Source organism: Mytilus californianus, unplaced genomic scaffold, assembly GCF_021869535.1.
Source record: "Mytilus californianus isolate M0D057914Y unplaced genomic scaffold, xbMytCali1.0.p SCAF_7, whole genome shotgun sequence".
In the NCBI taxonomy this organism is placed as follows: domain Eukaryota; kingdom Metazoa; phylum Mollusca; class Bivalvia; order Mytilida; family Mytilidae; genus Mytilus; species Mytilus californianus.
Window position 1 is genome coordinate 8,071,305 of NW_026262723.1, and position 10,888 is coordinate 8,082,192.

General features: G+C 30.7%; 1 long non-coding RNA gene across 1 annotated transcript; it reads right to left on the reverse strand.

Moving 5' to 3' along the window:
- Positions 1-464: 464 nt before the first annotated feature.
- Positions 465-5,589, reverse strand: LOC127708994 (uncharacterized). The gene is made up of 2 exons (XR_007985453.1): positions 5,001-5,589; positions 465-1,301 (listed from the first exon to the last, which is right to left on the reverse strand). It is a non-coding gene; the product is annotated as an uncharacterized LOC127708994 (long non-coding RNA).
- Between the last annotated feature and the right edge of the window lie 5,299 nt (positions 5,590-10,888).

A 10,888-nucleotide genomic window follows, 5' to 3' on the forward strand; every position in this document is an offset into this window, starting at 1 on the left:
AAGATCTTAAGTATTTGCGCAAGTCCTTCAAAAATTGCTCCTTGGGGGGTTGTAAATGAGCAGTGTTCTGAAGATAACAGACAAATGAGATTTTCATTGTTCATGAAATTACACTTAAATGATTAGTTAAGACATCTGCAAAAGACAGACAATTTAAAATTCTATTAGAGCAAAGAAGTCCTAAGAATTCAAGAAAAGAAGATAGGATGACTTTTTCACTTATATAAGTAAAAAAATCTGAATGTCTAAGGGACATAACTAAGGCAATTTTTTTTTTACCTATACAAGTAAATAAAATACAAATTTACTTATATAAGTATATTAATATTACTTCTTCAAGTAAATAAAAATTACTTGTACAAGTAGTACCCCTGACTGGCTGTAGCCGCTGCCAGATTGTAATACCTATTTCTTGCATACATCAACTTTTGTTGTAGGCGGGACTATAAAATTATACTTTGAAGTACATGGTTTATTTGTTTAATATGCTTGGGCACTAATTTAGATTTTTATTTAATTCTAATTCAGACTTTAAGTACAGCAAGCAGTCATTTGACACTTAACAACTGTGACCGACTACGAGAGACCCTCATGGGTGGTTAAGGTCTTTTTACACACCCTGGTGGTAGTTAACAATTGCAATGCCAACATAAACTTCGGATGCGATTTATACATGCACTGTGTTGTAAATTTCACTGAAACTAGAAATTCACATTATATCCAAATTGTTATTATATTAAAATGACTGATTATCCACTAAAGTATTCATGAATTCAGATATTATGCACTATTATTATTAATATTCACTGAAACTAGGAATTTTCATTATTCCAAATGGCTATTTCAAATGAATAATTATCCAAAGTATTCATGGAATTCAGATACAATGTATGATTGCACTATTAATATGCACTGAAACTATGAAATCTTGTTATTCCAAATTCATTATTGATATACCAAATGAATAATTATCATGATTATCCAAGTTATTTAGTCATCCAGTACTGTGGTCCTCCTTTAATACAATTTGTAAGTTTCTTATTTGTACAATGCACAATTTTTTTTCTTGTCCAATTTAATCCTAACATCACAAGTCATCATCATCATGGAATAATGCTGCAAGTGCTATTCATTATTTCCAAAAACAATAAATAACTAGCACAAAATAATGAATTAATCCACTGTTTCACAATTTGCAGCTATAAGAGTGACTCAGTGACATCTATATTTCCTATGCATCAAAGTGCACATGTAGCAGGCTTCATATTCTAAGTGGGAATCATGCTCAAGCCAATATGAATCTACAAAAAAAAATATACATTGAGACTAAAGTACAGTAAAATTTTAGCTAACATAATACTATATACATTGTACGTACTTAGAAGAAAGTCAATTACAATAACTGTATCTACCTAGATGAAAACTAGCAATCCTCGTTTGATTGACGAAAAAATTTCTAGGACTTATACAATTATATTTTTAAGTCCCAATTTTAAACAAGAAGAATAAATCTTTTCAGTGGGTCTAAATTCTATGTATGGTCTTTTTTCTACATTAATGATTTTTTATGTGTGACTGTGTACTTTCATTGAAGGGTTACTGTCTTATTGAGGCTCACACCATACTTTATTTCATCAATTCTTTAAAGTCAGACATCATGGACATAGTTATTCCTCTCTAAAACACAACAGGTTATTGCTTTTGTTCATGTTAATATGAAATAAATTGATACTACAGAGAAAAGTTTAAAGAATGAAAAAAATAATTAAATAAATAAATGCACTGTTACTATATAGATACTATTGACCTTCCCTTTGTCAAGTGCATATAATGAATAAACCTTTGTGATGTAAATGTAGAGTCTTTGTCCTAAGGTTAATCAGGATGATATATATACTGTTCCAAGGCTTAACCCTCCCTGTTAACAGTCAGGGGACTTACTTAAATGAGCGCTTTTCTAAATCACTGATTCAAGTAACATTATGACCATAAAGGTTGGAAGTAAGAGTTGTTTTTCTTTAATAATCACCTATTTAAGTACATGTAGTACAAATTAATCACTAGCCTAAGTGATTTAATTTTATTGTAGCTTTAAATATAGAATACTATTGATCCAGGGGCTAATTATGTTGCTAAATTTATCAAAACCAACATCTGTGTTGATAGGATGACCCGGTCATGTCAGGTGATGACCTTGTACTAAATCTAGGATAATGACATAAAAATCACTTGTTTAAGTATCATACCTCAATTTCCTTCCAAAAAATCATTTCTTTTAAAAAGTATCATTATTTTAATAACCCCCACTAATTTCAACACCCCGAACAGTGAAATTTTTATCGTGAACAGTAGAATTTTTTTACATAATCTATAAGATGAAACCTTGAATTTTACAGGGCAAATACTCCCACAGTGGCACTGCTGAGAAAAATCTGTTAAGAAAGTATCAGTTCATTATGTAAAGCCATTTTTATAGCATTTTTTCAACTAAAATAGAATTTGCAGCTAAATGATTGCATCAAAGGCATAAACCTTGCTGCTTAAAAGAAGCAAAAAGTTCATTTTTTTTCAATTTTACTAATGAAAAGATATTATGTAAACCTATGTGTTTAAAATTTTGGTAAAACTACAAAATCACAATTTGTGACAAAACTTCCAATTTGCTACTTAAATAAGTGACTTAAAAATCACTTATTTCAAAAAGTCCCCTAACTGGTTAATGTTTTAAATCCTTGAGTTTAATTTTACATCTTTTGTGTTACCCTGTATACTTTTTCCTTATTACAGCTTGTATTAAATAATGCTTTGCAGCTCAGACAACACTTTCTTTATTTTATTTTAGTTATTTACCCAATTTTATTTTGATAAATCAATACTCAGATAACTTTTAAAATATGCATTTTTTGTATCCAAAATAATATTATATCCTGCTGATTCATATTTTTCTTAAATTACAATTTATTTTGAAATATTTATCAAAATTTTGAAGAGGACAATTATAATTTGTGAACATCATTATAAAATCATCTTCAATATATACCCATGACAGTTTAAAATTCCTCCCCAAGGCAATAAACTATTGTGTGTCTTAATCTGTATATTAGCTATAACATGTATATAAGAATTCCTGATTATTACCTATCCAGTGTTAACATCCTGATTATTACCTATTTTAATGTCACATTTGCATGGTCATGAATTCATGTTCAGTAAATACATAAATTTTAATTATTTATTTTGAATTTGAATAAAAGGTATTTTTAAACTAAATTATTGGACATACAATGCAGTTAACACAGTAAATTTTATGACAACTTACTTGATACTACAATATCTATAAAAATATTTTGAGCTTCATAAAATACTTTAAAAAAGTTTATACCATGTTTAGATAAAAAAAAAATATGCTTACAGATAGATATTTTTGTTATGTTTTCCCCACATATTGAATGTTAAACATAAAATAATTATGTAGAAAAAGCAAAAAATCTGCAGTCAGATGTGAATGCACATGATGAAAGGAGATGTGGGATATAATTATATATCAATGATGCATCAACCCAACAGTAAGGCAACAATAAAGTAACCAAAACACAATTTAACACACAAATTTGACTCATGAATAGAAAGTCCTTTAATCATTTTAATGGTGGAATAAATAAAAAGACCCTTGAATGTTACTACTAGAAAACATTTATGGCATAAATGAATTTGACTAACCAGAGGGCACAATTTATATAAAAATTTCACATGAAAATATATAGTTTAGGTTCAAAGTATTTACAAATTTATAGTGATTTAATATTCTATGTTAAATCTAAAAAGAATATAATTATGATGCTCACTTTGCTCTTTTAATATGTTTTTTATTTCTTTTTAACTTAAAATCATGTACATGTAGCAATTAACATGATGACATATTTATAGATATTTTATTCATTGTAATTATTCATTTTGAGAAAAGATGCAACAACCTCCACAACCCTTGTTCAATATGAATCTTTAAGTACATGATGAAAGAATTACTAATTGAATTAGCACATTTTGTTTAATCAACTGTGTTTAAATGGCAACTGTTTTGAATCTGTGCATGGTTTCAGGAACATTAATTTAATAATATTGTTTTATTTTGATGATTAATGTTATTTTGAACCATCTAATCAATGCTAATACATATTCACTTTCAATGCCTTATATTATCAAATATATTCATGTTTTGTAGTCCATGATTTGGGAATTATTTAAAAATTGAATGAAAATGCATACTTGCTAAATAAGTCACTAAAATTAATACTTTTCATAAAATTTTATGGTCAGATCATATGTTTTCATACACCGTCATATTAAGTTGTACTATGCATGTTTTTTCAATGGAAATTGTGACGTCACAATGCATTCTTAATAGAACGAAAACTATCAGCTGATAAAGCAAAACCAGGGAAATACTTGTAATCCAGCATTAGTAACACAATTATATGGATATGTACATGTAAAGATTGGTTGGTTGTTGGTTATAAGACGTCCAGTGACAAGTATTTCATGCAAATTTAAGACCAGAGTTAACAATACATTAACATACAATATGTACATGATGTATAGGTCCTGTAAAAGGTCATCCCGCACAACAAAAGTTAACCAATGCCCAACATGTTAGAGTTTAACAGTAAGACGATGAAGATCAAGAGTAACCTTTTTTTATTCCCTTGACCTTGTCACCCTTGGGGTGATGTATGCAAAGTAAATAAGGGATTAAATGACATACACATGATAAAAGGGGGAAGGGGAATGGTGTCAAACATGAATTTCAATGATGCACAACTTTTCCAAGCCCAAATCCTAACTTTGCCTTGGAACATGCAACTATGCACGAGTGTGGTGATATAGATCGTCGATTCATAGTCTGTCTGAAGGAAGAACAAATGTGCACATTTTCCCTTCAAAATCTTGGATCCATGATTATTCGATAAACATGCTTTAAAATATTATTCATTTCTACTCACCGATTGTAATTTCCAGCTCCGCTTATATTGTACATGTGGTCTAACATCTGTAGTTTCCTGTGTAAAATATAGTTTGCCGACCTCCAGGTCCAGTTTGCCGACAAGAAAATAAAGAGGGTAAATCGTCCACGGTGAAGAATTGTTTTCCGTTTTTAAAGAAACTTGACAGATTTAATTAATTATTTTTTTTATCATCGGAAAATATTCCTCATGGAGAGTAATTCAAATTAAAAATGTTTTATTATGCTGTACAATATTGATAACTTAGTCATATTCTTTAAATTTACTTCAGGTACACCGACGGTACATTTTCTATTCCTCAGAATTTATCAAAACTTTTTCAAATATAAATTTGAATGAATTCATTAGCATCTTCTGCAATAATATTAAAACTCCATTTTTAAACGAAGGCTTCTGGTGTGTAAAACCAGTTATGAACGAATCTGAATAGATAAAATAAAAAGTAAAGATACCTAAAGGAAAGTAAAACGCACATGTCAAAAATGAACGGACAATGCTATGGCAATAAACGGAAAACGACAAAAGACAAACAACGATCGCAAAATAAATAAAATAAAAAACAAAACAAGTCAACAACCGCACAATAGATTATAATAGTATAAATTATGGGCTATTTCACAACTATATCAAATCTTGAGAGCCGGGTGAAACGTAATTTTTTTTTATACACTGAGTTGCTACAGTGACGCTAAAATATTTGTCGACTGCAACTACCTATGAAATGTTTGTTTTAAACATTTAACGACTGTAGCAACCTTTTAAAATTTGTAATAAACATTTTATGACTGTAACAACCTTTAAAAAGTTTTAACAAACATTTTACAACTGTCCCAACTCTAAAAACGTTGTAACAAACATTTTTTGACTGCATCAACGTCTAAAAAGTTGACACAAACAAATTTCAACTGTCCCAACTATTAAAAGGTTGGGACAAACATTATACAACTGCCACAACTTTTGGAAAGACTGTAATAAATAGTATTTGACTGTGACAACCCCGTAGACCACTGCAACAGTCCTTAAATGACTGTTGATAACATATTTTGATTTTCACAACCCATAAAAGTGTTGGGACAGACATTAATCAACTGTATCAGTTTCTTTGACAGTCATCTTCAGTCTTCCACAGACTAAGACAGTCGTAGAACGACTGTTACTGGTATGGACAGTTGTTTTTTCGTCCAGTAGTGTTAGTTACGATCAGTTAATTTAATTCTCTCGTCCTTTTGAATAATGCAATTGGTTTATGAACGCTAAAATTGTAACATCTCGAAATGTGTTTTCCTAGAAACAAAGAGTAAATATTATTTATTATTTAATCAAAAGTTTTAAAGGTATTTTCCCTTAAAAAAATTTGAACGCATTCTCTTTACTTTAAATAGATTAGGAAATTTCAAAATGTTGGGATAGCCAGAGGACACCATATGGTATATGTTCACAGGGACTCGGTTAGGGAGCTACCATTTGATTTTTAATGGGGGGGATGGGGTAAATAAAGTCAGGATAAACTAATAAAAAAAAGGCAGGACCGAATAGAGGGAAAAAAAGGCAGGACAGAGATTACAACTAAAAAAAATGCAGGACAAAATTTTTCATCCTAGCCCCCCACCCCATAAAAATTAAATGGTAGCTCCCTTACAAAATACATTTTAACAATCGTATTTTCTCATGAAACTTATAACTATCGCCTATCTTCTAGTAAAAATAGAATTTATGAGGATGCAGTTTTAAGATCAACAATCATTTGCACCTGCTATAACTTTGTAAATTTTACACTTAACATTTCAATCGTAGATATACGCCAAATAAGTAAATCGTGCACACCTTTTACATTCATGCGTGTTTGAATCGACTTGTTTGGCCTGATAAATTACAATTAGAAAAATTAAAAGACGAGTAGATCATCTCGTTTTGAATTACATAAGTTTTAACCTTTATAACCAGTTATTGATTTAATAGATTGACGAAAAATATGGACCAAGAGAAATGCCTAAGTAATGAGCGATTCATTCGATTACAAGAAACTGGATTATTTCTTCAATATGAAAATTGTTAAAAAATTGTAAGTGTATAAATGTTGTTGTTAACTGTAATGAATTGGTAAAAGTAGAATAGAAATTCAAAAACCAGGAACGATGGTCAAATCTGTGTATCCAGTGAAAGGGTTCCTGTTATAGATTTATAATATCTGTAATTATTTGTTTCGAAGATGACATACATTTTGAAAAATGTCAAGTGCTCATTCTGAGTCCTCACAATCAGTCTAACCTCGCCATATGTTTAAGGGGTTGTTAATGGTGTGATTCAGTTGTCGCTTACATAGTTTTTCCTTTTATAAGAATTTGTATACATAAATGAATGTCTGTGGTCACTTGGACATCGCATAAGGCCGTATGATTACCTCTAGATGTCATCTATTTTTGTTAAATTATGCTTGGGTATTTCGCTTATTCGTTTAAAAAGGGTTGCTCATGTGTTTTCTGTCAATGTGCAAAAATATACGATAGTTAAAATTTTGTTTTCAGTGAAAAGGTGTCTGTTATTAATTTATCAGATATATATACAAACCATTTAAAAAAATTGTTTACATATTAAAGAAAAGTGTATTCGTTCGCATAGTCAAGTTCTTTCTTTGAGTTGCATACCAACTAGTCTAACCGCACTATTTTTTAAAAGACAGTTTAAAGTTTGATTCAGTTATCGTTTTTTTTTTCATTACGAATTTCGTGACATTTGTGTCTGTGGTCATTCGGTCATCGCTAAGACCATACTGTTACCTCCAGATGTCTATTTAGGTTAATTTGTTTTGAGTCTTCCGTTTATTCGTTTAAAATGGGGTGCACGCGCGTGTTTATTAAAGTAGCTGTTTTCTTTATAATTTTGATTTCAATGTGCAAAAATAAACTTTACAGTTCTTTATTTTCAATTATTTTTAAAGAAAAAAAAGGATGAGGTAATAAGGCAGCGAGCTTTAAGGTTTTGAGTGGACAATGATAAGTTAGTAGACCAAGGAAAGATCAATGGGAAAAGATAGGCGATAAAGATTTAATCGGACAAAATGTACTAAAGTTTTATAAAGTTTTGTGTTTAATTTGTTTTGTGCATAGTTTAACTGAACATATTCTTTCTTCTATAAGGATTCTGTACGATATATCATCGTATTCGTTCGTATTTTCTACAAGCCTCATCAGTAAACAGTGGGAGGAAGGATAAAAATAAATGGACGCGGTAGTTATTTTGTACTAGATTATGTAATCTTTAGAATTTCCGGAATGAGAGTTTGAAGTAATGCTGCATAAAGATATGATGTAATCTTAATGTTCAACTTGTTTTTAAAAGTTCTATAGATATTTTCCGACTAACACTTTGACTTTAATATTGATGAAGTTTTCTGATATAAACTGTAGTTTTTCATTTCTGCACCTAAATACTATAAATAAATTAAAAAAAAATCTAAATTATTAAAAAAAACAAGATGATATAATGTAAAATAATCGAACGTTCATCTGCAGAGTATAGCATGTATAGTGAAAGAAAACAAACTGTCATAGTCTAAACCATATGTAAAACCTTTATCAGTAGTATGATATGAAGAATTACCTTTAAATACGTCATCTTAGGTAGCTAAACATGGTGAGTCACGTGATAAATACAATGCATGATACGTTTGTCCGTAGCATTATCAACACCATATCGGGTAATTAATTGAAAGCATATTCCAAAACGTTGTTTAATTTGATCATGTTAAAAAAAAATAACTAAATGTAAGGAAACAATGAACATCCGTGGTGAATACATATTTTTATACGGAACATATTCAATCTAATAATACTGTGGACGCATTATATTAGTTGAGTAGTAATTTTCGTGGACTTCTCGTGTATAAGTGAACAACAAATTTTAGTGTCCAAAAAAAAATAATCTTGTAACATCGAATCCCCCCGCGCCACTTAATCTTGGAATACTGGTGTCAATGAAAATATAGGAATATACAGTATAGTATATCACGCTTACATTTCGTTTACATTGGTTAGTCCGGTAAACGTTTTATTGCATATAGAAGTTATGTTGTTCGACGACAGGTCCCTGAAAAGAGAAAAAAACATTGATGAAGGTGTAAAGATTATACTTATGTAATTGAGCTGTCAAATTATTATAAAATAATTTCATATTGTCTGAAATAATAACATAATTTGTATGAGCAAGACTAATATAAGAAACAGTTAGAATGGGAAGTTCTGCTAAGTAATTGCATTAGAAGTTTTGTTGCATTATTATAAAAATGGAAATGATCATGTTCATACAAATTTAACGCTTTTGTCATAATAAATAAGAAGATGTGGTATGAGTGCCAATGAGACAACTCTCCATCCAAGTCACAATGTATAGAAAGTTAACAATTGTAGGTCAAAGTACGGCCTTCAACACGAAGCATTGGCCCACACCGAACAGCAAGCTATAAAGGGCCCCAAAATGACTAGTGTAAAACAATACAAAGAGGAAAACCAACGGTCTAATCTATACAAAAAACGAGAAACGAGAAACACCTATGAACCACACCAACAAACGACAACCACTGAACAACAGGCTCCTGACTTAGGACAGGTGCATACAAATGCAGCGTTTTTTTTCTTAGAGTATTCCAAGTAGCCATGAACATGATACAATGTCCCGAACTGTACTTATTTCCACAAGTTTGCATGAATATGATACAATGTCCCGAACTGTACTTATTTCCACAAGTTTGCATGAACATGATACATGTACAATGTCCCGAACTTATCTTATTTCCACATGTTTGCATGAACATGATACAATGTCCCGAACTGTACTTATTTCCACATGTTTGCATGCACATGATAAAAAGTCCCGAACTGTACTTATTTCCACATGTTTGCATGAACATGATACAATGTTCCGAACTGTACTTATTTTCAACTATTCCAGGTAGCCATGAACATGATACAATGTCCCGAACTGTACTTATTTTCAACTATTCCAGGTAGCCATGAACATGATACAATGTCCCGAACTGTACTTATTTTCCACAAGTTTGCAAGCATTCCGGTCGGCTAATTAATTGTTACCTGAACTTTCAATATCAACATATTTAAACAAAATGTCTGTTTTGGTATTCAAAAATATACGGGAAAATACTTTAACAAATGACTATCTTTAAAAGATTTTACTATGATTACTAATTTGAAGAATAGGTCGTCTCTTTGTTTTGTACAAACAGTTGGAATCATTTTTAACCGGCCTTAAAATTTGTAAGGCACTTGTCATGTGAACTGTTCTCCTGACACCTTTGGGGTTTTACCATAGATCAATTTTAGTCAGTTCTTACCAGGATCAGATTCTGACAGTTTACTCTAGAACGGATTAAGACAGTTCTACCCTAGAATGGTTTAAGACAATTCTATCCAAGATCAGTTGTTGACAGTTCTACCTTAGAACTGATTCTGACAGGTCTACCCTAGAATATTTGTTTTTCGTAAATTATTTTGTTATAAATTAGGCCATTTATTTTCTCAATTGAATTGTTTCATATTTTTCATGTCAGGGCCTTTTAAAGCCGACTATACGGTATGAGTTTTTCTCATTGTTGAAGGCCGTACGGTTGCCTATAATTGCTAACATCCACTTCATTTGAACTTTGGTGGTTAGTTGTCTCATTGGCATTCATACCACATCTCTTTATGTCAAAACAGTTAGAAACGGATTGATTCATGAGATAGGCACAAAACACAAAAAAGCAAATAAACAAAAAAATCAGAAAGTCAATCGACAACAAGTGCCGATCTTAAAATACTCGCAATAACTGAGTTAGTTCAAATTCAAACTGAAGAACTGTGGTATGACTGCCA